At 33.0% G+C, this 25,114-nt stretch overlaps 1 long non-coding RNA gene across 3 annotated transcripts in view; it reads left to right on the forward strand.

Annotated features, from left to right (window-relative positions):
- Positions 1 to 7,162: 7,162 nt before the first annotated feature.
- LOC140182541 (uncharacterized) overlaps positions 7,163 to 25,114 on the forward strand; it is a 35,584-nt gene continuing 17,632 nt past the window's right edge. The window contains exons 1-2 of one of the 3 annotated variants that reach the window (XR_011878316.1): positions 7,163 to 8,004; positions 15,022 to 15,397. This is a non-coding gene — a long non-coding RNA (uncharacterized lncRNA). Of the gene's footprint in view, positions 8,005 to 15,021; positions 15,398 to 21,033; positions 21,236 to 25,114 lie in introns of those variants that run through there. The other 2 variants (XR_011878317.1, XR_011878315.1) reach the window with 2 other exon arrangements.

Below are 25,114 nucleotides of genomic sequence, written 5' to 3' on the forward strand. Positions count from 1 at the left end.
AAATAATTTTTTTAAAAACAAAATTTTAATATAATATAATATAATAACTCATAAATAATTAATTATTTGATTTTTAAAAATTAAAAGTGTTACAGTGAACTTGTGAAGAGAAGAAGAAACTCCATTGTCACTATTCATCTCTTTTTTTTTGGCCATATCTTGAGTTAGAGAGCTTCTATTTGTGTGTTGTTTAGGGCCACGCGATATTTTTATCGAGTCCGTCATTTCTATCTAAACAAAGTTGGTAAGAACTCGAAATTCATGCTCCAGTTTTCTTCCCTAACATATTTTGTATTTTATGTTTAGTTTTTGAGTAGATTTTTGTGTTTTTGGTTGATTAAGTGATATCTAATGTTGGTCTATTATTGGTTTATACCTCAATCACCGTTGGGTAAGATAAGGTATCTCTTTACCCTTGTGGTTTAATGATTTTGTGAACTTTAAGATTGGTTTTAGTATATTATATGATATTAGATTGAGAATTGGTGTCTATTGGAGCTGACTTAGGGTATTTGGAACTTTTGGATTGAGCCTGGTTGGCTTTGTTTTGGTGTTTTGAATTTTACAGGAATCGACCAAGGTATTGTTTTGGTTTTCTTTAGTTAATATGTAATATTTTGTAAAACTTAGACTAATGGACCTTAAGATATGATTGAATTGATTGTTGATAATTATTGTTGATTGATGATGATTATTGAAGATTTTGTTGTTAATTATTGAGGTTGGCAAATATTGATGATGATATAATGATGAATAATGATTGATGATAAAATTGATGGTTGATATTGATGAGAGGTTGTGATTGTTATTGTTATTGATGAGTATTGAAGATGAAAAATTGGCAAATAATGATAGTAATGAAAATTTATAAGTTTTGGTGTGATTTAGATGGAATTTGGAGTTTATGAATGAAGCGATAGTGAGAAGTGTATGATCTAGGCTTTGGAATACTTGAAAGATGATTGAGGATTGCTTATATATTATCTTGGGTATAGTTAGTTTGGTTGTAAATTGAGTGTTTTGAAAACCAGAGGTTTTTACAACTTTTGGTAAAATTTTGTTTTTGATGAACTTTGATGAGCCATAATATGGCCTTCAAATCCTCGAATTTGATAAAACTTAATTTAACTAAAAGTTTGATCCAAGAGGTTTAAGACGTTCAAAGAACGAATGAAAAATATTTTAAAACAAGAAAATATGGCGCATTTGAAGTTTGATGTCAAAAATTAAATTCTGTAGCAAAACAACTTTTTGTGAAAATCGGGTGTCATGCATACGCGGAACCGGCGTATGTACACGAGCCTTGGCCTTGGACAAACACTCCTGCGTATGCAACCTGGCCTTCGTACACGAGTTTGCCATTTTTACACTTCCGCATACGCAGCCATTTGCATGCGTACGTGGCACCCCTTTTCTGTTTAAACGCTCGCGTACGCGGACAACGTACGCGTACGTGAGATTGGAAAAATGACACCCATACGTATGCGAGAATGGGCATGTGTACACGAGACCCCCTGTTTTGCTGAAAAATGTAATTTTTGTGTTTTGAAGTACTCCTCTCGCTTTCTAAACCACTTAATTGCTATTTAGGACCCCTTAGCTATTATTTAGACTTTTGGGATAAGGGAAAACACTTTGAGTGGATTTAGTTAGATAAATTCTATATGAAATTAAAAACGAAGACTTAGGTTTGGAAAGTTCTGTGGATGGAATGACTTGAGTGGATTAGAGGAGTGTTGAGATGATAATGTATTGAGATAAATGAATGATTTGAGTTGTTGGAATTGACGAGATGAGTATTAAAGGACTTTTGTTATATGAGCTGTGATCACTGAGACTGATTCTATATTATTTGATATGCTGAGATTTGGTAAGTCGCTATGCGCCTCGAGTAAGAACGGTGGTGAATCCCGCTTGTCAAGGTAGCGGCGCCGGCGTAGGAGTTGTGGCAGTCTCCTGCCTACGTTCAGATGTGAGGGCTGAGGTAGTATCCTGCTCGCATAACCTTCTCTGTCGCAAGAGTGAGACGGACACTATATCCTTGGAATGCGCATGAAAGTGGGATGGGCTATATATCCCAGGAATGATAGTGTGCAGGCACTATATCCCTAGGTGCACAGAGTGAGTCGGACACTATATCCCAGGACATGGCAAAAAGGCTACATCCAAAAGGATGTGTCGAGTTGGCAAGTTTGAACCAACAATGTGATATCACAGGCAATAGGACAGGTATTCATCATAAGCATCTTCTATATGCTTGTTTGCTTTGCTTAACTTTATGCCTAAATGAATCACATGCCAACTTGATTTTTGTCTTACTTGTTGTATATGTATATTATTTGTGCTTTACTTGTTTGTATTACCTGTGTTTTCTCCTGGGATTGAGGAGGCTCAGTAGGCGGTGGCGATGGAAACGCATGGAGGATAGTTGGTAAAGGCTGTGGGATAGCGGTGACTAGTATTAGTTAGAAATCTCTTAAGTTAGATTACCTTATTTATGGTTTAATTTATATATATTTCAGTAAGCTTGAATATCTGTACCGATGTGAAGTTTTAGGATTGCCTTTGGCTTTCCAAAACCTTATATCTTAACTATTGGACACTGTTACCATACTGAGAACCTTCGGTTCTCATACTATATGTTGTTATTTTTTAGATGCAGGTCGCAACCCATCTCGGTGAGTTTGCGGATGGTAACAGAGTGGAGGATGACTCACTCTTGTATTTTGTTATTTTGTTGTAGTATTCTTTCAGTCTTAAATAGTTTGGTTGGGACCCGAGAAGGGTGGTAAAGTTCAAATTTTAAGAGGAGACACTGCCAAAATTTTTATAAAACTATGAGACTTTATTTGATGCATTATTTAAAAGAAAGTTAGGTTTAAGAATCATATTATTTGATTTAGATTTATTATAGAAAGATGATTTTGGGTCTTCAAAAAATTATTGAAGTTGAAAATGAAGTTGATTTGAGACTTTTATTTTAGTGAAAAGGAGTTTTATGAAAGAGAAATGGATTTGAATTATTTTTAAAGAGAGAGTTTGATATTTGAAACACCTGGGCAGTACGCAAGGATTGTGGTTTAGTCCCACTTGCTTCGAGTCAATATTTTAAAAGATTGTGATTTTGAATGTGAGCTTTCATCTGGCAAGGATCGTGGTGGTGTACTGCTTATTCAGTGTCGTGATGGACATAGGGATCGTGGTTGTTTACTGCCCACAGGTTGTGAAAGTGTTTGTAGGGATCGTGGTTGTTTATCACCCATGTGTTTTTTCCAATTAAAAATCTTGTGATGATTGTGGTGGTGTACCGCTCACCAGGTAGGGATCGTGGTGGTGTACCGCCTACCAGTTTTCAAGAGGATGATATCCAGGTTAGCTACCGGATGTATCGAATTCTGGCAAAATAACCGACACGTGAGCTCATGGCCAGTAGGTACATGCATGCATCATACTGCATTTGTTTGCTGGTGTACTTAAGTGTTTTGGTTTGCCTATCTGATGATTTTTGCCTAATTGTTATTTGTTGTACTTGCTGTAATTGCTCTCTGATTGTGTTTGCCTTACATTACTTGTGCCTGTGATTGATTCTGTTTTGGGATTGAGTTTTGATGGTGATTTGTTTTGAATTGGGTCGGAGGCCGAGTTAATTTGATTTGGGCCAAAGGCCGAGTTGATTTAATTTGGGCTGGAGGCCGAGTTGATTTGATTTGGGCCAGAGGCCGTGATTGGTTGGATCAGTGGTAAGTTCTGGTTAAAATGATTTCTTAGTAAGCGGTGAAATGTATGGAATGATATCAGTTTTAAATTTGGATAATGAACTGATGATCACTGTGATTGAAAATAGTTTTATTTAAAATATCTTCTTATGACAATTCTTAAAATCCTTTACTGAGAACTAGTAAGGACGATGTTTTTACCCCCTACAAAGTTTTCTTTTCTGGATGAAAGAAAAGTTTAAGGATTTTTCTGCGCGTCTGATTATACTCTATATTATTGTATATATAGTTATAGTTTTTCTCGCCTTTTTTATTATGTGTAAGAGGGATAGGAGTTATAATGATATGTTTTGTATGTACAGTTATAAGTTACTTGTATAAGAAGTTTTGTATGTGTATACATATATATATATATGAGGATTGTGATTTGAATTTGGTTATATATACATGTTTGAAATTTCAAAGAAAATAGTGATACAGTTTCGAGTTATAAGGCTCATATCTTATTATTAAATATATGGAAGTTGTCGTAATATTCTTGCTATCAGATTGGCGTAGCCGAAAGCGTGACATTCTGATAGTGAGGATGTTACAACAAGGATTGCTTTTTCTAAAGAATTCAACATCTCCGAAGCTTTTAATATTCCCTATCCTTGATTACTTTTCTAACTCTCTAAGCCATCTCTCACCCAATAATCGAAACAAAATCAATTCTCTCCTCTGTTATTTCCTCTACATCACGATCCAATTTTCTCTTGCCAATGTTTGATTGATCTAATTAGAGATTCAATTAGACGTTGCTTGTTTCAATCCGTTAATCTTCGTGGGAACGATATCCACTTATCATGATATTACTTGATGCGATTTGGTGCACTTACCAATAGTACGAGCATATCAATTTTGTTTCATTAATGATATTTGCATTTTGATGGAATTGATATTGCTATCTTGTGTTCTGTGTCAAGGTGTTGTATCCCCACTAGAGCCGTCATCAGAAGGTTCATGAAAATGACACCGATTCTTGAAAGTGCTAGGTTTAGTACTTTTGGACAATGTTTGTGTCACCTCCTGCCTCCATTTCTCTAATTCATTCAAGCGATTAATTAAGTGTTGAGTGACCCTTTTGCATTATCCTCATATCAACTAAAATATTATTTAAAATGGATCGCCATAGCAATGAACCTGCAAAAATGTTATAAAAAAGATATCACTCTCTCATGTATTTTACTTAAAAATGGACACTTGTATTTACTTTTAAAATTAATTTTTATCCTCTATTAAATTTATCACTCTTACTTTTTACAACTCTAAAAATTTTTTAGTTGTTACACTTTAAAAACTAAATAAAAATAAAAGAATTTGATCAATTAAAGAAGAGTTAAATCACAAGTGTAAAAAAAAAATAAAAAAAAAACCAAAATATATCAAAATAAAGATAAAGACCAAACTAACAAGACCAAAAAAAAGTGAACTAGCAAAATTGAAAATTATCTAAGATATATAATTTATTTTTTTATTATTCTTGTACTATATGGGTTTTTTTTTTTTTAAGAAAAAAATGCTACTGATGCTCACTTTTTTTTTGGGTTTAAATCAAACCTCTCTTAAAAGGAAACAAGTTAGAACGAAAATAAATAAATAAAAATAAAGAAAGAAAGAAAGAAAATCAAACAAAGAACAAAGGACATAGAAAAATAAATAAGAGAAGGGGCAACACTGGAGAATGAGAATCACAATATTAAATGAATAAAAAATAATAAAATAATAACAAAAGAAATCCACTTTAAGGTGACTTAGACAAATGTAATTGACCAACATCATAAGAGATGAGAATATTAAGACTATATTTAGCTATGATAATAGGATAAAATAAGATATTAAGAATAAAATATAAAATATAAAAATATAAAAATTAATATTTTTATATTTTATTTAATAATAAATTAAAATAAATTATAAAGTTTAATTTATTTTTATTTTTTTATTTAAAAAATAAAAAAATATAACAATAAAAAATATTATTATAAAAAATTAATAAAAATAATTAAAAAAATAAAAAATAAATTGTGTCTTTTATTAATATTTTTGTATTTTTTTTGTCAGAATGAACACAAAACACACTAATTTAATATTTTTAGACACAATATCTCTATTTATATTTCATATTTTTAACATATTTTTGTGTCTTTGTATTTCTGTCTTATTGTTCCATACTTATAAACAAACGTAATCTAAAATGCAACATTTTTTTTTTGGAACAAGAACGAAGATATGATACTAAAAGAACAAAAGTGCAATTTATTTTGTTTTTAACTTAAGAACACAAACAAACACAGACACACAAAAAATAAATGAAGATAACATTTTTATCTTTGACTCAAGAAAAACAAACACACAAATAGAGATTAAATATAGTTTAATAAGAATTAATTTAATATTTAAAATCTGATACTAAATTATACGAAATAAAACTTAGGATAAGATAAAAATTAAAAAAAGAAAATCACTTTACGTCAATTTGATTTTTTGATACTCCAATTCATACTTTGATTTTTTGATACTCCAATTCATACTTAAGTTTTTCAAGAAATTCAGAGAAATTTCATTCATCAAAATTAGTAAAAAATAGCTATAAAATTCAAAAGTTTTTATATCACTTAGTTTTTTTCTTTTTTTTTTTTTGGACAGGGATCTTGGCCAACTGTAACAACCCGAATTTTTTAAATTTTTATTATAAATTATTTATAACCTATTTTATTTAATTAAATTATTTATTTAAAAATTATTTTGTTAGATATCATTAAATTAATTTTATGACTGTTGAAATTTAAATTGACTAAAATTATCATATATAATTTATTATAATAAAATATTTTATAATCAAAATTAGAATTTCAGTAATTAATAAATAATAAAAATTATATAATTTAAATTGAGTAATTGATATTTTGCTAAACATATTATTTTAAATTGTTAATTATGAATACCTTGTAACTTATTTTGTTGGAGCTTTTATTTTTAAAAATTATTTTATTAAAAATATTTAAATTAATTTTTTTTGTTATAACTTGAGTTTACATTAACTAAAATTTTTATATAAGTTCAGTTTAATTAGATATTTTGTTTAATTGAAATTGAAATTTGGATCATTAAAAAATAGTATAAGTTACCTAATATAATTTGACTAAATTAAAATTTTGAATTTATATTTTACAAAATAAAAATTTATTTATTTAATTATTTAAAATTTTAAAATTTAAATAATTATTTAAAATTTTAAAATTTAAATAATTATTTAAATTTATTGATATATTAATAAATTTTATGTGTTTCTAAAATTATTTTTGATATTATATTTTAGTTCTAAATTATAATTTTATTTTAAATATTTTATAAAATCTTATACTACTAGTAAATATTTTTCTAATCCAGTCACCAAAAAAATATTTTTCTAATCCTAGACACACTCATATCACTCACACGTGTATCATCCTCTCTTCTCCAACACATACATGCGTTCTTCTCTTCTTCATCATCACTGTGACTCACTCATCCCTCAACTTCACTCAGACACGTTCATCTTCCCTCAGCTACTCATTCATGCATAAAATCACTCCCTCTCCCTCTCAATCACTCATTCACTCTCTGACAAAGAAAAAGAGAGGAGAAGGGAAGAAGAGGGAGACCGCGTTGCTGCTGCCGCCAATTGGAGTTGTTGCCATCGCTGGAAGGAGCTGAGCAGGCAGGGGAAGAACGTGACGATGGGCGCATCTACTGCTGCTGCTACCATCAACGTTGTTGGGACTCACGAAGAATTGAACCGTGTTTCTGCTGCCCAGGCTGATTGGGTTGGTGCTGCCACCACTAAAACAAGTGTCTTGGCTTCTGGCTTCTGTTCTTCTAAGCGCCAGAGCTGCTGGTGCTTCGTTTGATCTCCCCTGCTGCAGTAAGTCAATTTCTATTATGAAACTCTCACTGCTACCTTGTTCCAATTTAGGTTCAGCGTCAATACTTTGATCCAGCATGTCTCCTAATTCTGCTCCAGCTTCGTGTTCTATTCCGCCATCAATTTAATTGTCTGTTTGTTCTTGTTCTAATTCAATTTTAGTCTCTGCCTTGTCCTGAATTTCTAGAACTATTTCCATATTTAATTTCCGTCAAATTCGAATCCCTTGTTTTGCTGCGATCATCATCACTGCCGTGGAAAGTTGCTGCTGCTGCTGCTGCGGGAATGATTTCAGAACAAAAAGAGGGTTTTGCATTTAATTTCTGAGTTCGACTAATCTAGGTAGGGGATGCATTTTTAAATTAAAGATTTTAAATTTTTAAATGCCTGTGAGATTCAGTAAATAAATGCAAATATATTATAATTATTTTGTGTAATTAATTATTGATAATGGTTGATTTGTGGCTGTAATTGGTGACTGGTTTCATGTTATTATGGTTGTGGATTATGTTTGGTTTCCTGATTGTTTGGAAATGATTGGTTGTTGGAATTCTCGGTTATGTGGATTTCTTTGATTTGGTTGTTGGATTTAGACTTGCTTGATGTTTGTGTATATTTTTGCAAGTTTGATTGAGAATTATTATTTGATGGAGAAAATTTGATTGGATAATGCTGGGCTGTATGTTGAATTGAATTAGGATAAGTTGAGATTGAGATTGGGAGAACCCTTAAGGGTGGTTAAATCTATTTTCAAGAGGAGATTATGCCCGTATTTTTGTAAATGTAAGGATTAGGTAGTTATGTATCTATACATGTGGCTGTGTTTGATGATGATTGTTGATGATGAACTGTATATATGATTGATGATTATGTTGTTTGAAAATTCTTGTATCATGGGCGTACATGATGGTGAATGATGATTTAATGCTCTTGGGGATGTAATAATATATGAGACAAGTAGGAATAACCACAAATATGTTAGAATGAAGAATTGATGGGAGTTAGAAGTTTAGGAAACCAAACTTACTTAGTATAGCTTCAATACACTTGCTGCAAAAATTCTGCAAAATCTTGACAGCAAATTATAAGAATTTCTGGGAACAATCTAGATGGTCTTTTTAAATAAAATTATTTTTCTAATAAACTTCAAGAAGTATATACCATCCCTTAAAATTTTCAGAATTTTTTACCGAGTAGATTGGATGGAAGATATGATTTTTCAAAATCTGTTTTTCTCTGCTAAAATTGTTAATTTTGAGTGATGAGGACAGCATCTTCCAAGCTACTTAATTTTTGATTCCCTTAATATTTTGAGTTACAACCAAAATAATATTGAAGCTTTGTATGTGTAGTATATCCTGTCCAATTTTCAGCTCAATTCAAGCTCTAAAAAGAAAGTTATTCAAGTTGGAAATAATATTGCTGTTGTTGTGTCAGAACAGAGTGTTACAAAATTTTAGTCAACTTACCCGATTTAATGCTTTTATTCTAGACATCCAATTTGAGTGAAATCAATTTTGTATAAAACTTTGACATGTTAAACTTACTTTCCTGAAAATTTCAGAATTAATTGAGTTATAACTTGGGAGTTATGATTTTTGAAAGTTTGGACGTTTTCTGCATAAAACCTATTTTCGTATTCTGAAACAACAAATTCCAAGTCATATATCTTTTGAGTCTGATTGAATTTTAACTTAAAACTGGTGGCAAACAAAAGATTGAGATGTCTAGAATAATTAGGTCCAAAGTGATTCATTTCTATTTTGAGTAATTAATTATATAACTTGAAAGGTGACTAGTTCACTGAATTTTCATGAATAAACCGATTAAAACAGAACATGCTTCACAATTACATAACTTCTTCGTATGATATAATATGAGGATAAAACTTGGTTTAAAACCTCACTAAACAAGTGCTCAGTGAGGGAGAGTCTCCGAACTAATAAAACATGATATAGGACATATTTTATTGGCTAGGCAGAGATCCCCAGCCAGGAAAAATGTATTGGTTAGGAGAAGAGCCCTTGGTCAGGATGGATGTACTGGCCAAGTATGAATATTTTGGTGAGGACCAGAGTTGGCAGTAAATATTCTAGGCAGGACCAGATTTGATTAGTGGTAGCATCGATGGACCCAGAGCGAATTGTTTGGTGAGAAGGGGTGAGGTCGAAGGGGTGAGGTTGCTCTGACGAAACCAAAGCGAATTATCTGAGAAGGAAAAACGTGTTGGGTAGGGATGAATTATTGATAGCCCCAATGGACCCAGAATGGACTATCTGGTGTGATGGAGTGAGGTTCGCTCCGACGGAACCAGAGCAGATTATCTGGTGAGAAGGAGAAACGTATGGGGTAGGAATGTCTACCGAAAAAGTTGTTTCTCTTTCGAGCGCATACCTTTGAGTTGCATTACTGATTGAGTTGAGAAACTATATCCGAGCATAACCTCAGGTAAGTCGGGATGCGAATAAACAACCGTTGCATGAGCTCATGGTTTACACTAGAGACAGGCATGCATCATATTGCATTGGATTGTGTTTGTTTATTTTATTTTTTGTGATTGTGCTGTTTGTCTCATTGCGACCTATTTGTGTATTGATTTGGGTGTCTTACTTGTGTTGTTGGTCATGAATGTATTGAGGTAATTGAGAATTGATTTATATGTTTGAGGAATGGTTAGTGTGACTGAGAACTGATTAGGAACGTAAAACTGTGTTAAGATTTAAGAAATTTTTAGGTTTGATAAAGAAAATTGTTTTTGGAATACGAGTTAACTATTTGTATTTATTATTTCTTTTTGTGGCATTTGCGTTCTTCTGTATTGAGAATATGTGGTTTGTTCTCACCCTAAATTTTCTAAAACCTTGAGATACAGACAGAACGAATGAAAGATTTGTTTCGGATAGTTACTTTTGGGTTTATTTTCCCTCGTCCTTGATGTTTTAGTATTGTACTTTTTTTTTTTTTTTTATAGAGGGGTAGGTTTTGTATTTGAATTCTTTTGAATAATTATTATGTATTATCCGTATGAATTATGTAAATGTGCTTTTTGATATACATTCATACTTGATGGAAAAGAATTTAGTTTTTGGTAAAACTGTCGACAAGTTAACGTGTAGAGGAGGCTTAATATTATGTAGGTAATAACAGAAAAGTCTTGTGACGTCTATGGCTTAAGTATGGTGTTTTGTTGGGAGGGTCGTTACACCATCAGCCTACCCCAGGCCCAGAACAGAAGATCCATGTCTAACCCAACTCGAAAAGTTCACTAAGGGAAAATAGGACAAATCATAATTGAGTCTAAAAATACCAAAAAAATAATTGAGTCTAAAACAATAAAAGTAAAATAAAAACATAAGTCTTAAAATAAATACTAAACAAATGATGCATATTTGTTTATAGTTGTTTAGACTTGACTAACGAGAATGTTCAATATAACTTGAAAATAGTAAAACGTTTGGTTTTCTATAATCATTAATGATAGTCTTGGTTAATTTTTGATGTATATCTTAAACAAATGATTTAGTTATGTTTGTAAAATATTTATTTATTTTTTAGATGTTACTCTTCTAATTGGACTAATTGGACTAATTAGCATATAATAGCTCTCAATTTGTTCCTCAAAACTCATATTAAGTAATGTCAAAGGTCAACCTGATGCAATAAAAAATTCAAAAGCCTGTGTCAAACCGTAAACACTCTAAATCGGTCTATTTTAATTTTGCTGTATCAAACCAACCAGGTTAAGAGAATCTTTACTAGTCTAATTAAATGAGAAAATTTATTGGATATGTGTTGCATCTCCAAAGAAGTCACATCACCGTTTGAAGAAAATGATGTTCTTATCGTAAACATGTGAGTGGGGCTCATTTTTTAAGGTATGTTTGATTTATATTTTTTATTTTAAAAATTTTATATAAAGAATAATAAAAATAATAAAATTTTTGCTTTCATTGTTGGTCTTATTTGTTTTACAAAAATTTAAAAATAATTAAAAATGCAGATCAAACAACCTTAAAATGAAAGAAATAAAAAGTAAAAATTTTAACTAAAAATGAGTAGGGGTGGCAAAGAGGGCTGGCCCGCCCCAACCCGCCCCGCCCCGCCTAGGCCCGCCACATAAACGGGACGGACCGGCCTGCCCCGCCAACTAAAATGGGTTCAAAATGCTAGCCCGCCCCGTTTTATGGCGGGTTGGCGGGCTAGCCCGCTTGACTCTTTTTTTTTTTTGAAAAATAAAATTCATTAAAATTAACCAAAAAATAATAATTAAAAAATCAAATACAACTAAAAAATAGTCAAATTATAATATAATTTTTTTACTATTTTTTTTATTTTTAACTTCAATAAAATTGTTCAAAATAATATTTGTCAATAGAATCATCTTTATTTTAAAAAATAAGTCACATAATTTGAGCATATATACAAAATTGTAAAATAAAATAAATAAAGTTAATAACTCAAAAAAGAATAAAAACAAAAAATGAAAAAAACGTGTTTAAAAATTCTATAATTATTAATTTTATAATAGTAATCACTCTTTTATTTAATTAAAAAAAAGAAAATAAAAATCTTCGGCTCGGCGGACCGGCCCGTCCCGCCCCGCCAAAACCCGCCAATTTGGCGGTGCGGGTTTGGCGGATTTTTTTAATTTGGCGGGCTCCAATTCCTAGCCCGGCCCGTCTTTTTTAACGGGTTTAGCGGATCGGTCCGACGGGCTCGACCCGTTTTGCCACCCCTAAAAATGAGGTTGGTATTAGTTTTACTTTTGTTTTTCAATGTTGAATCTGATTACTATTACTACGAATCTTCCTTAATTTGTAAGAATTGCTTTTAAAAAATTATAATAATTATATTTGATAAAATAAATAAAAATTATTTGTTTTTAAAAAAAAGAAAGTGTCATAGAGAAGAATCCATGATCACTACTCACAACATAGGAAAACTAATGGCTCCAACAATTTTTACAATGTGCTATTAAGCAAGCAGGGATGTTTGTGGTGGGTTTTGGATCGATTTTGAGTCAAAAAGTTATTCGATCCAAACACTTATTTTACTTGCGATACAATTTGGATTTGATGATTTTTTAAAAAAAAAATCCGATTCAATTCGGATTAGATGGATTTATGATTTTATAAAACTAAAATATTAAATATACATAACAAGTCTTAACATCAAATTTTAAATAACCAATTTTAAATAACCAATAATGACATAACAAGTTTCAATAATATTTTAAAAAATCAACAATAACATAATAATAGAGATAAAAATATAGATTAGTTAAAATAAATTTTATTTTGAACATAAAATTTTTATTAAATAATAATGTATGAATAATATAAAAAATTTTAATAAATTGAACATATTATAAATAAAAGTATAAATTTAATAATAAAATAATATTATAGTACATTGTGCAGTTTGGATTGGATTGGATCGGTTTTGACAAATAGATTCAAAATCCAATCTGATCTATGCGGTTTGCAAAAAATAAAATTCAATCAAATTTAAATTAGTGCGGTTTTAATCGGTTTTTGATTTGGATTGGATTGGATGAACGATTTAATTCGGATCGGTTTGAATTTGAATACTCCTATTATTAGGTATGAGCGAGTAAAGATCTAACCTGACTTTGTCCATTTTCATGAAGGACAAACCACTCATTTTTACCAAAAAAAAAAAAGGACATTTCGACCCTCAATCTTTTTATTTTAGGACAATATAATTCCTCTGTTATTCATTAAATAATAATGAATAATTTTGTGGGGGTTTTATTTATAATTGGTGGGGTTTTAAACTCTCACAAACTATTAATAAGTTTATTTTTGAAAAATTCTTTCACCGATGATAATTAAGTGAAGAAAGACCATTGCTAGAAATGATATCACTGGAAAAAAAAATAAGTAATTATAGTACGAATATTTTTTAAAGAAAAAAATAATATCGAACAAGAAATGAAATAAAATAACATTAACGTTGATGATATTCGTATTGGTGATGATAACAGTAGAAGAGATAACGATGATGATAAAGTATGGTTACATAACAGAAATAGTAGAGGTAGAAGTGATCATGATGAGGATGAAGAAAGTGGTGGTAGTAATAGTTATAATTGGTTATATTATTGAAAAGAACTTTATGGAGATTTAAAACCCCCATAAATTACAAATAAAACTCCCACAAATTAATTTGTTACTATTTAATAATTTTTTTAACAGAAAAATTGTATTATCCTAAAATAAAAAGATTGAGGGATAAGGTGTCTTTTTTTTTTAAAACAAAAAGCCTTGTTTTTCGTAAAAATGGATAAGAAGTGGGTTGGGTCTTTTATTCATTAAAAATTAACATGAAAAGAATGAATAACCATTTTCGACCATGAAAGATTTAAACGCCGACAAAACTAACAATAAAAGAACAAAACTAACGTTTTACTTGTAAAAGATGAATTATGTTCGACAAAAATAACCAATTATTAATTTTTTATTTAGGGTAAAGTATTAAATTAGTCCCTTACGTTTGGGTATAATTTTGTTTTAGTCTTTAAGGTTTAAAGTGTCTTATTTGAATTCAAAAAAGTTTCATTTAGTTTCAATGTAGTCCTACTGTGAGGTCAAAGTTAAATAATTAACGGATTGTCGTACGTGACAGCATTACATGTAAAACTCGGAAGATTAGTAAATAATTAATGAATAAATTAATTATTATTTAAAGAAATTAGAAAATAGAATTTTATAGTTTAATGAGATAGAACTAATTAAAATAAGAATTTTGTCACTAATTTTAAAGAATTTGATCCAATTTAACGGGTCCGTGGCCCAACCCCACTCACCCAATTAAATGAGCTTCAGCTCTGAATTTGGATCCTCAAAATTTTGAATTTTTACTTTAGAGGGTAAAGTGTGATCTCTTACTCTTAAATAGTTTCTCTTTTATATTTTCTCTTGGTCTTACTTATGAAATAAATGGTGAGAGATCACACTTTACTCTCTAAAGTGAAATTTAAAATTTAGAGGATCCAAATTTCTTCGGCTCCTCCCTCTTCCCTAAGATGAAACACGCTGAAGCCATAGGAAAAGGGGGAGAAGGAGAGAGCAAACCCTTGGCCAAAATTCAAATCACCATAACTTTTGATTCGAAACTCCGATTGACGAGCCGTCAGTGATGAATCAATATTTGAAGATATATTTTGGTTTGATTTGAGTGGATTTCATCATATAAACTTATATTTATTCATCTAAATAGCATACTTTTGTGTTTTCTCCCTAAATTGAGCTTAATTGTGAAAACATGCTATTTTGTGCTTAATTTAATCTCTTTTATCTCATTCGGTGCCTTGATGATTTTGATGAGTGATTTCAGATGTAATAGGTTGGAATGGCTTGATAAGAGTGGAAGAAAAGCATGGAATTGGGAGAAAACATGAAGAAATCAAAGGAGAAAGCATTTTAGAGAGTGCCCACGCACACCATCTGTGCCTACGCATAAGAGTCAAAATCAGCACCTGTGCCCACGCACAGATCTGTACGTACGCACAAGTCCCAACACGTGACCTCATTAATGCAAATCGCTGGTGTAGCACCCTAACTATCAAAGCTCACGCTTCCGGCTGCGCAACTCTGATAGCTCGGACATTACGACGACTCTTATACTATTTAATACTAAAATATGAGCATGTTTAAAACTTTAAACCGCAATACCGCTCCAAAATACTTTTGTTATACAACGTACATCCATACGTACAATGCAACTTACAAAAACTCACAAAGAACACACACACACACACTACAAGCATTAACCAACACAATTCCTATCCCTCTTACATAATGTATAAAGATAGAGGCGAGGGAACAATAAGCAATAACTAAAGCAATACAAAACATCACGACAACAACTAGATAAACTCTTCGTGTGACTTCTGCATCCATATCCTGAGAAGGAAAAATTTGTAGGGGGTGAGAATATCATCCTCGAAAGGGTTCTCAATAGAGGGTTTCTGAGAATTACTATAATAGGATACGTGAGATAAAATCATTTCAGTGATCAATAACTGCCTTATGCCTCTTTTCAAAAGTAAAGGTTTACTATCAAGAAAAATCTGAAATCATTTCTGAAAGAGGAAACTGTTCATGTAAATTAAAATTCAAAAATCTTTCAAAAGGTTTATCTATGCTGAACCAACTTAGCCTTTTATACTTTTCCAAACCAGAAATATCAACCAGATATGGCCTTCGACCCACCTCATGATCAACCACAGCACTAGGCCTAAACAATCCAACCAACAACCAATCACCACCGTCCAACAGAATCTCATTTGCAAACACAAATAGGAAAGTTCAAGCACAACCAAACAGTTACTACAAGTAGAACAATTAGCAGTTAATCACAAGTAATCACAAAGACAAACCAAGTACAATATGCACACCAAAATAATGTCACATAGATGCATATGATGCATGCCTATCCTAGTGGTTGATGATATCATGTGTCGGTTATAAAGCCAACCCGACAAGTCCTGGTAGCTAACCATTGGACTGTCCCTCTGTCGTGCATCCCCAACTCGAGTTATACTCAACATAAATAATAATCTCATATATATCCAACACCCTCACTAATGTATCTTTACGGGGGCAAGCTCATCTGGGACTTTCACAGTGCCCGGCCACACTTACGACATAGGGTCAGCAGAGTATCAAGACTTAACTTGGAGCACGTGGTGGCTAGCCACTGCTTTAACCCAGAAAAACTCGTGTCTCAGATAGGTGGAAGTGCAAAATCACAATATCAATATCTCAGCATATATGTATTTATTCTCAGCCATAAATCAACATTCATTTTAGCCTTTCGGCTTAAATTCATGACTCATAGTCAGCCATCTGGCTCATAACATATTCTGCAATCAGCCATAATTCATTATCATACACAGTCATTCCGGCTCATAACAAAATAGCACTTCTACCATCCAACATCATCAAATTCATAAAATCATTATTCAAAGCTATAAATCACTTTTTCTCAATTCACTTCGCTTTGAAATCGAGTTTCAGATTTTTTCAGCCTTGGCTTTAAAGTTCTCATTTCTCAAATCATCTCAGGCTCATAAGCCACTCTTACTCAAAGTAAGTTCCCCTTTTAAAAACAAAGCCACTCTCAACATCCTCTTTCCAAAACTTCCAAAACCATGGCAAATTAAAATTTCCTGTTAAGGATTCAAAATCATTCATCCTAATATAGGATTCGATAATAAAATTTTCTCAGCCGAGTCTCAAGACTTTAGGGAAGGGCAACCTATCTCAATTTCTTAAAATTCATTGGAATTCTTAAAATCATAGATCCTTGGTTTAAGCAAATAAAAATAGAGTTTATTGTAAAACCGGATCATATAAAGTCACAAGTCCCAACCCAATCCAAAGTCAATTCACTTGAAACGGAACCGATTCATTTAAATAAAAACCACTTTCAGGTTCCTCCTTAAATCAATTCTCTGACTTCTTCCAAAATGTCACAAACACAATTATTCAGTCAAAGTCCAATTTCCTTTAAAATCACTAAAAGCTCCTTTGAACAAAACCTTTATGTCTAACCAAAAGCAAAAGCCCTTTTTATGTTAAAACCAATATTAGAACATAATACTTTCCTTCGGTGATTCAAATGGTAAAATAGTTCATTTCTAAGTAAATCAAACTCGAGACATATGGTTTACTTAAATAAATTAAGCTCGAAAACATAAATATTTTCTTAATAAGTCAAATAATACGATTTTCCAAATCCAAACCTTTATAAATAACTTTTAAAACAAAGTCTAGGATTTTTATAGAAATTTCGACAGCACCTCCCCTAAAACTTGGACTTTGCCACCCGGTTCGGATTCTAACTATACCGTTCCACAATCCTTCTCAACAATCCAGAATCCAAAAATCAGTTCAAAAGCAAGCTAAATCCAACAGTAATCTCATTTTCATATCTCAAGGAAACCGTTTCAAAATCAAATCATTATCAACCGATTAAACTCATTTCCAAAACCTTAAAGAAACAGTTCAGCAGCAATTCATTTATCAAAACCAAATCAATTAAAGCAAACCAGGCTGAATCCACAAATGGTATTCTATTTTTCACATTATCAAGAAAATTAACTCAACTCAAATCAATTCCCATCGGATTAAACTCGATCTCAAATCTTTAAAAGAATCAACTTCAAAAATATTACGTTTCACAAAGCCGCACAACAATCCAGTCAAACAAATGTTCGTAATCATTCAGGACAACCACACAATACATAAGACTGATAGAATCACCAAATAGACATTGTCTCACATTAGTATCAATATGTAATAATTCCAATATATAAAACATAGTTTTCGGAAAATAGCCCCTACCTCAATTGTCGAAACCTGAAAACTCTAAAACTCATCACAACTTGTTTCCTCTTAGCCCGTAACTGCGGCAGCCGCAACCTCAGCTCCAAACTGTTCTCTCAGCAACCACAACAAATCTACTCGCAATATGTAAAAATCAGGACTCAATCCCACATTACCAAAGCTCAGATTCATTAACTAAACACAACGGAATACTAATGCGAGACTTTTCGAAACATACTTACTTACCGAAATTCCAAAATGAGGTAGCTGCGATTCCGAACCGACCCGGCAACAGCTCCGGTAGCGGCCAGAAGCTCCGGTGGATCAACTATAATAACCACGCAGCATCAAAACCTTCTCGAAATCCAAAAAGACAAAAACCTCAATTAAAACCCTTACTGGCAAAGTTTTCCGGCGACGGCAGAAACAGCCAGAAGCTTCGACGGGGGTCCCGAAAGTCACAGAACCACTCCCATCGTCCAGAATCCCAGAGACGCAGCTCCCTTCTCCGGCAGTGACAGTGATAGAACGGCAGCTTCCAATGACAGCATCAGAACAGCCGGCGGTGACCAGGGACACGGTGAACACCGCGACAGTCACGGTAGCAGCGGCGTCGCAGCAGCGGACTCCTCTTCATAGCGACTCAGCTGTGGCAGCTCTGAAGGAATGGCGACTGTATTGCAACGGTGCCGGCCATGGGAGCTTGGTGCCAAGCTGACGGCGATGATTTCCTCCCGCGGCAGTGAGGATGTAGCTGGATGCGTGACTGCTCTCCCTCTTCGTGTCTCTCTCTGTGCCCGATCTCTCTCTCTGCTCCTCTGGTTTGGGTGACTGGCGCGACGGAAAGCTGGGCGGTGGTGAGGCGCAGCTCGCGGCGAGGCGTGGCATGGTGGCGGCAGCTCTGCACAGCGCGGTGGCGGCGAGCTGAATGGCGACAGCAGCGCGGTTCATCTCCTCTTCTGATCGCAGCTCCGCTCCTTCTCTCTTTGACCCATTCTTTCTTTGTTCCTTTTCCCCAGTATTGCTGCGAATGATTTGAGAAAGGGGAAGGGTTTGTGTCACTGTTGTTGGGTCTGAGAAGAGGGCAATTGGAATAGGGTTTCGGCGGCTGAAGGTTAGGGGAAAAAGGGTAAGGGTGTTGTGTGAAAAATTAAGGTTAGGGTTAGTTTAGTAATTTCAAATAAAGGTAGGGATAGTATAGTAATTAAAAATAAATTTTAATCCAACAATAATAATATATAAAAATACTATTTGTTCATCACTTTTATAAATTATTTTTCATAGAATGTTCAAATCTAAAAATTAGAAATACTATAATTAATTTCTTTATTTTCTAAAGCAGCAGCTTTAATATCTTAAAATATTAATTATTTATTCCAAGTCATATAAAATTATTATTATTTCATAACTACCAACTTTATGATTTAAATATAGAAAATAATCCAATAATTATAAAATTGGATAATAATCTTAATTTATTTCAAATTCAATTAATCAAAACTTGCTTTAATTATCTTTAATAAAATAATTTCTGAAATTAAGACTATAAATAATTATATGATTTGAGACTTGATCATAATAAGACTTTTTAAAAGTTTTGTGTCTTATAGCTGGGGGTGATTTCTGGGCCTCTAGAGCCCGTTTTGGGACTTTCTGAAGCTGATTCTTGCTATATCAAAGTGGCCATCATTCCATGTGAAAAGGGAGGATGGGGGGAGGGGAGAAATTAGGGTTAGTTTAGCATAATGTAGGTCATTTTCTAGAGAGAGAAAATCTCCCTTCTCTCTAAAACTAGGGTTTCTTAGTTTAATTTCCTTGTAATCCCTCTTTTTAATTCTTGTTTTCATCTAGTTTCTTCTACTTTTCTTTGTTCTATTGCCTTAATTTCCTTAGTTTGTCTTGTTAATTTCTCAATTTTGTCACTTTTATGTTTATGGATACTCTTGTTAATTTTAATTTTAATTAATGCAATTCATGTTTTCATGTTAATTGTTGCTTCCTTTAATTGTTATTATTATTTTCTTGCTCTTGGTAGCTTTAGAATTTAATTTTATTGCAATTTAATTTGATTTTATTTTCATGCACACCAAGTGTTTGACAAAATGCTTGGCTTAGTTTTTGCCTAGTTTTTCACACTCTTGGTTGGAAAATTGGGTAATTGGGTGAACTTGAGTGGTGGATGTCCATTCCACATTGTGTGAGGATTGTTAGTTGATTTGGTTTCCACTAACTCTAAGCCTTCCATTAATAGAGTTGGCTAGGACTTGTGGATTGGGACCAAATATGCCCTTTTGACTAATTCTCGATGTTAGGATTGACTAATTGGGATTAATTCTACACAATTACCATGTTTGTGGTTCATGACTAGGATAGGAATACTTAATTTTCTAATTCTTGTCAAGAGCCCTTTTTGCCATTTAATTTCTATTTTCATTGCTTTACTTGCTTTCTATTTAATTACTTGCTATTTTAATTCTTGCCTCTTATAATCAAAACTCCCAAAATCTCCCATAGCCAATGATTGAGCATTTAATTGCAACTCCTAGGGAAGACGACCCGGGACTTAAAACTCCCAGTTTATATTTGTTTTGAATTGTGACAATTTTTAGAATTAAAATTTGATTGGGAGTTGATTGTTGATTTAGACTATACTTGCAACGAAAAGATTCTATTTTGTGAAAATCTAGATCAAGAAAAAAAATTCCTTCATCAAATTTTTTGACGCCGTTGTCGGGGAGTTGCAATGGTGTTATATTGTTGGCTATTGTGCATATTGTGAATATTGTGAATAGCTTATTTTTGGTTGATTGTGCATATGTTGCTTGCTTATTTTCTTGGTTATTGTGAATATGTTAATAAGTGAATATGTGAATAGTTTGTTTTTGATTGAGTGCTTGTTTTTGCTAGTTTTAGGAGTTCATTTTATTTGTTCTTATTACCTTTGGTTTTTTATTTCCTTTTTATCCTATAAATTCTCACCCATTTCATTGTGAGTTTTGTTGCTATTGTGTTATAGGAATTGGAAATTTTAAATGATTGTTACCTAGATGGAATGCAAGAAATTCACAACAAGATTTGGGTGCACAAGTTTTGAATCTCAAAAGCCTTGGAGAATACAAGCTTGGGTGGGATTTCAAAGAGGTTTGATGAGAGTTTCTCAATAAAGTCCAACTTAAGGACTCTAAATAGAAGTGCTAGGTGGGAGACACCCCACTATGGTAACATTGTTCTTACCTTCACTTTTTGTTTATAATTTGACTTTATTGCATGTTTGCTTATTTTAGTTAGCTTAGAAGTAGTTTAATTTTGAGATTTGCTAGGTTAATTTCTGTATGGATCATGATTTTGTTAAGTTTTGGATGTTTTGGGGTTGAATTTTGGTTGAGCTAAGGCTTGATGCCTTGAAATTTTGAAGAAAATTTTTTTGTAAAAACAGAGCATGTGCGTGCACCAATGTTCTGAGAACCGGACCGGTCATCAAACCGCTCTAGTCACTGGTTTACTGGTCCAACCAGTCTAATCGGTGGTTCAACCAAAAAAATCGTTTTAGAATAAACAATAAATAAATTATAATTAAACACCCTAAAATATAATTATAGTCTAATATAAATCTTAAAAGATCAAAAGTACATCAGCAACCCTAAAATAGAACTAGTATATTATCGAACAGCAACAATAAAACAGCAACACATTATAAAACACTAAAACAGCAATACCAGTACATTATCAAAACACTAAAACAACAACACCAGTACATTAGCAACATCATTCAGCAAGGCAGTGATGACACTAAACTAAACACTAAAAACAGCAAAATTAGTATATTATATTACATATCAAAAGTTCAAAACAGAGCATTCAGTAACCAAGGATTAGCATCAGCAAGGAAGTGATACACTAAATTAAACAGAGTATTAGCAAGGCAGTGATGAGTGATGACACTAAATTAAACACTAAAAATAGCAAAATCAATACATTATGCAACATATCAAAAGTTCAAAACAGAGCATTCAGTAACCAAGTATTAGCATTAGCAAGGCAGTGATGACACTAAATTAAACAGACCATTAGCAAGGAAGTGAGGACACTAAATTAAACACTAAAAACAACAAAATCAGTATATTATACAACATATCAAAAGTTTAAAATAGAGCATTCAGGCACTAAGCATTAGCATTAGTATTAGCATTAGCATTAGCAAGGCAGTGATGACACTAAATTAAATAGACAAATTATTTTTTCAATGAATAAAAAGAGCAACTAATTATGGAAGAGAAAAAGAACATGAATATATGATTACATGAAATGAAATGAGAAAAAAATTGAACTGATAAGAAGAAATTGTGATAGATGAGTGATTTTTGAAAAAGAAAAGAGTGAATAGCAGCAGATCAGGCTGCATTGATTTGCAATGCATAAGTTAAAATATTAAAATATCTTTTAAATTTAAAATCAGAGATATCCATAGACTCAAGTCTGCGGGTTCCATTAATAAAAATTGAACAGATAGTATTTGTTGGTAAAGCTCCTTCTATGGTTGGCTTATAACTATCAGGTTCTGGAAACATTACTTCCTGCTTCAAGATTTCAGGATGCCAGCAATCAATATCTTCAGAGATACTAAACATATAGGAACCAGAAATCAAATAGTCATTAAAAAATAACATGGAAAACAGCAAAAACATGAAAAACAGCAACTCAAAAAACAAATAGCACAAGAAAAAAATAGCGACAATCAAGAACAATAAGAATAAATACAGCAGTGAACAAACATCACCAATCAAAACTATCAAGAACAAACAGCAACAATCAGCAACAACAATAAACACAACACTAAACAATTAAATAAAAAAAATACATCTGAACAACAAAAACAGTTCCATAATTACTGTAAAATAAAATAATCTAAATTGCTCATAACAGATAAGCAAGAAATTACTTAAAAAAACCATGAACAACACAGAGATTCAGCATTTCAGATGAGGGAGATGGAGCTCAAATCAGGGCTGAGCACTGGCGTAAGCTCAGCCAAAACAGAGGCTGGTGCATGAATTGTGAATCACACTTTTCACAACTCGTACCACTAACCAGCAAGTGCACTGGATCGTCCAAGGAATACCTTACGTGAGTAAGGGTCGAATCCCACGGAGATTGTTGATTTGAAGCAATCTATGGTTATCTTGCAATTTTTAGTCAGGAAGTCAGTTATATTTATCAGTTGAATTGCGAATAAACAAGAGAGCATGAGTTAAAGGTTACTTGTTATGCAGTAATGGAGAATATGTTAGAGTTTTGGAGATGCTTTGTCTTCTGAATCTCTGCTTTCCTCTGTCTTCTGATTCACGCACGCACGTCCTTCTATGGCAAGATGTGTGTTGGTGGATCACCGTTGTCAATGGCTACCATCCATCCTTCCAGTGAAAAGGGTCCAGGTGCGCTGTCACCGCACGGCTAATCATCTGCAGGTTCTCAGTTGTACCAGAATAGGATTTACTATCCTTTTGCGTCTGTCACTACGCCCAACACTCGCGAGTTTGAAGTTCGTTACAGTCATCCAATCCCAGAATCCTACTCGGAATACCACAGACAAGGTTTAGACTTTCCGGATTCTCATGAATGTCGCCATCAATCTAGCTTATACCACGGAGATTCTGATTAAGGAATCTAAGAGATATTCATTCAATCTGATGTAGAACGGAGGTGATTGTCAGACACACGTTCATGGATTGAGGAAGGTGATGAGTGTCACTGATCATCACCTTCTCCATAGTTAGGCGCGAATGGATATCTTAGATAGGAACATGCATGTTTGAATGGAAAGCAGAATTATTTGCATTAATTCATCAGGACACAGCAGAGCTCCTCACCCCCAACAATGGAGTTTAGAGACTCATGCCGTCAAAGAGTACAAAATTCAGATCTAAAAATGTCATGAGATGCAAAATAAATCTCTAAAAGTTGTTCAAATACTAAACTGGTAACCTAGGTTTACAGAAAATGAGTAGACTATGACAGATAGTGCAGAAATCCACTTCTAGGGCCCACTTGGTGTGTGCTGGGGTTGAGACTAAAGCTTCTCACGTGCCTGGGCTGTTTTGGGCGTTCAACGCCAGGTTGTAACCTGTTTCTGGCGTTGAACTCCACTTTGTAACTTGTTTCTGGCGCTGGACGCCAGACAGCAGCATGGAACTGGCGTTGAACGCCATTTTACGTCATCTATCCTTGAGCAAAGTATGGACTATTATATATTGCTGGAAAGCCCTTGATGTCTACTTTCCAACGCAATTGAAAGCGCGCCATTTGGACTCCTGTAGCTCTAGAAATTTCATTTTGAGTGCAGAGAGGTCAGAATCCAACAACATCAGCAGTCCTTTTTCAGCCTGAATCAGATTTTTGCTCAGCTCCTTCAATTTCAGCCAGAAAATATCTGAAATTACAAAAAAACACAAAAACTCATAGTAAAGTCCAGAAATATGAATTTTGCCTAGAAACTAATGAGAATAAACTAAAAACTAACTAAAATATACTAAAATCTATGTGAAATTAACCCAAAAAGCGTATAAAATATCCGCTCATCACAACACCAAACTTGAACTGTTGCTTGTCCTCAAGCAACTAGACAAATAAAATAGAAGACTAATAAGTCAAGAAGCAATAATATCTCAGAGTTTTTGAGTGAAGCTCAGATTCTAATTAGATGAGCGGGACTAGTAGCTTTTTGCTTCCGAACAGTTTTGGCATCTCACTTTATCCATTGAAGCTCAGAGTGATTGGCATCTATAGGAACTTAGAATTCAGATAGTGTTATTGATTCTCCTATGTCAATATGATGATTCTTGAACACAGCTACTTTATGAGTCTTGGCCGTGGCCCTAAGAACTTTGTTTTCTAGTATTACCACCGGATACATAAATGCCACAGACACATAATTGGGTGAACCCTTTTTGATTGTGACTCAGCTTTGCTAGAGTCTCCAATTAGAGGTGTACAGGGTTCTTAAGCACACTCTTCTTTTTGCTTTGGACCTTGACTTTAACCTCTCAGTCTCAAGTTTTCACTTGACACCTTCACGCCACAAGCACATGGCTAGGGACAGC

The sequence above is a fragment of the Arachis hypogaea genome, chromosome 20 (genome assembly GCF_003086295.3).
Source record: "Arachis hypogaea cultivar Tifrunner chromosome 20, arahy.Tifrunner.gnm2.J5K5, whole genome shotgun sequence".
In the NCBI taxonomy this organism is placed as follows: Eukaryota; Viridiplantae; Streptophyta; class Magnoliopsida; order Fabales; family Fabaceae; genus Arachis; species Arachis hypogaea.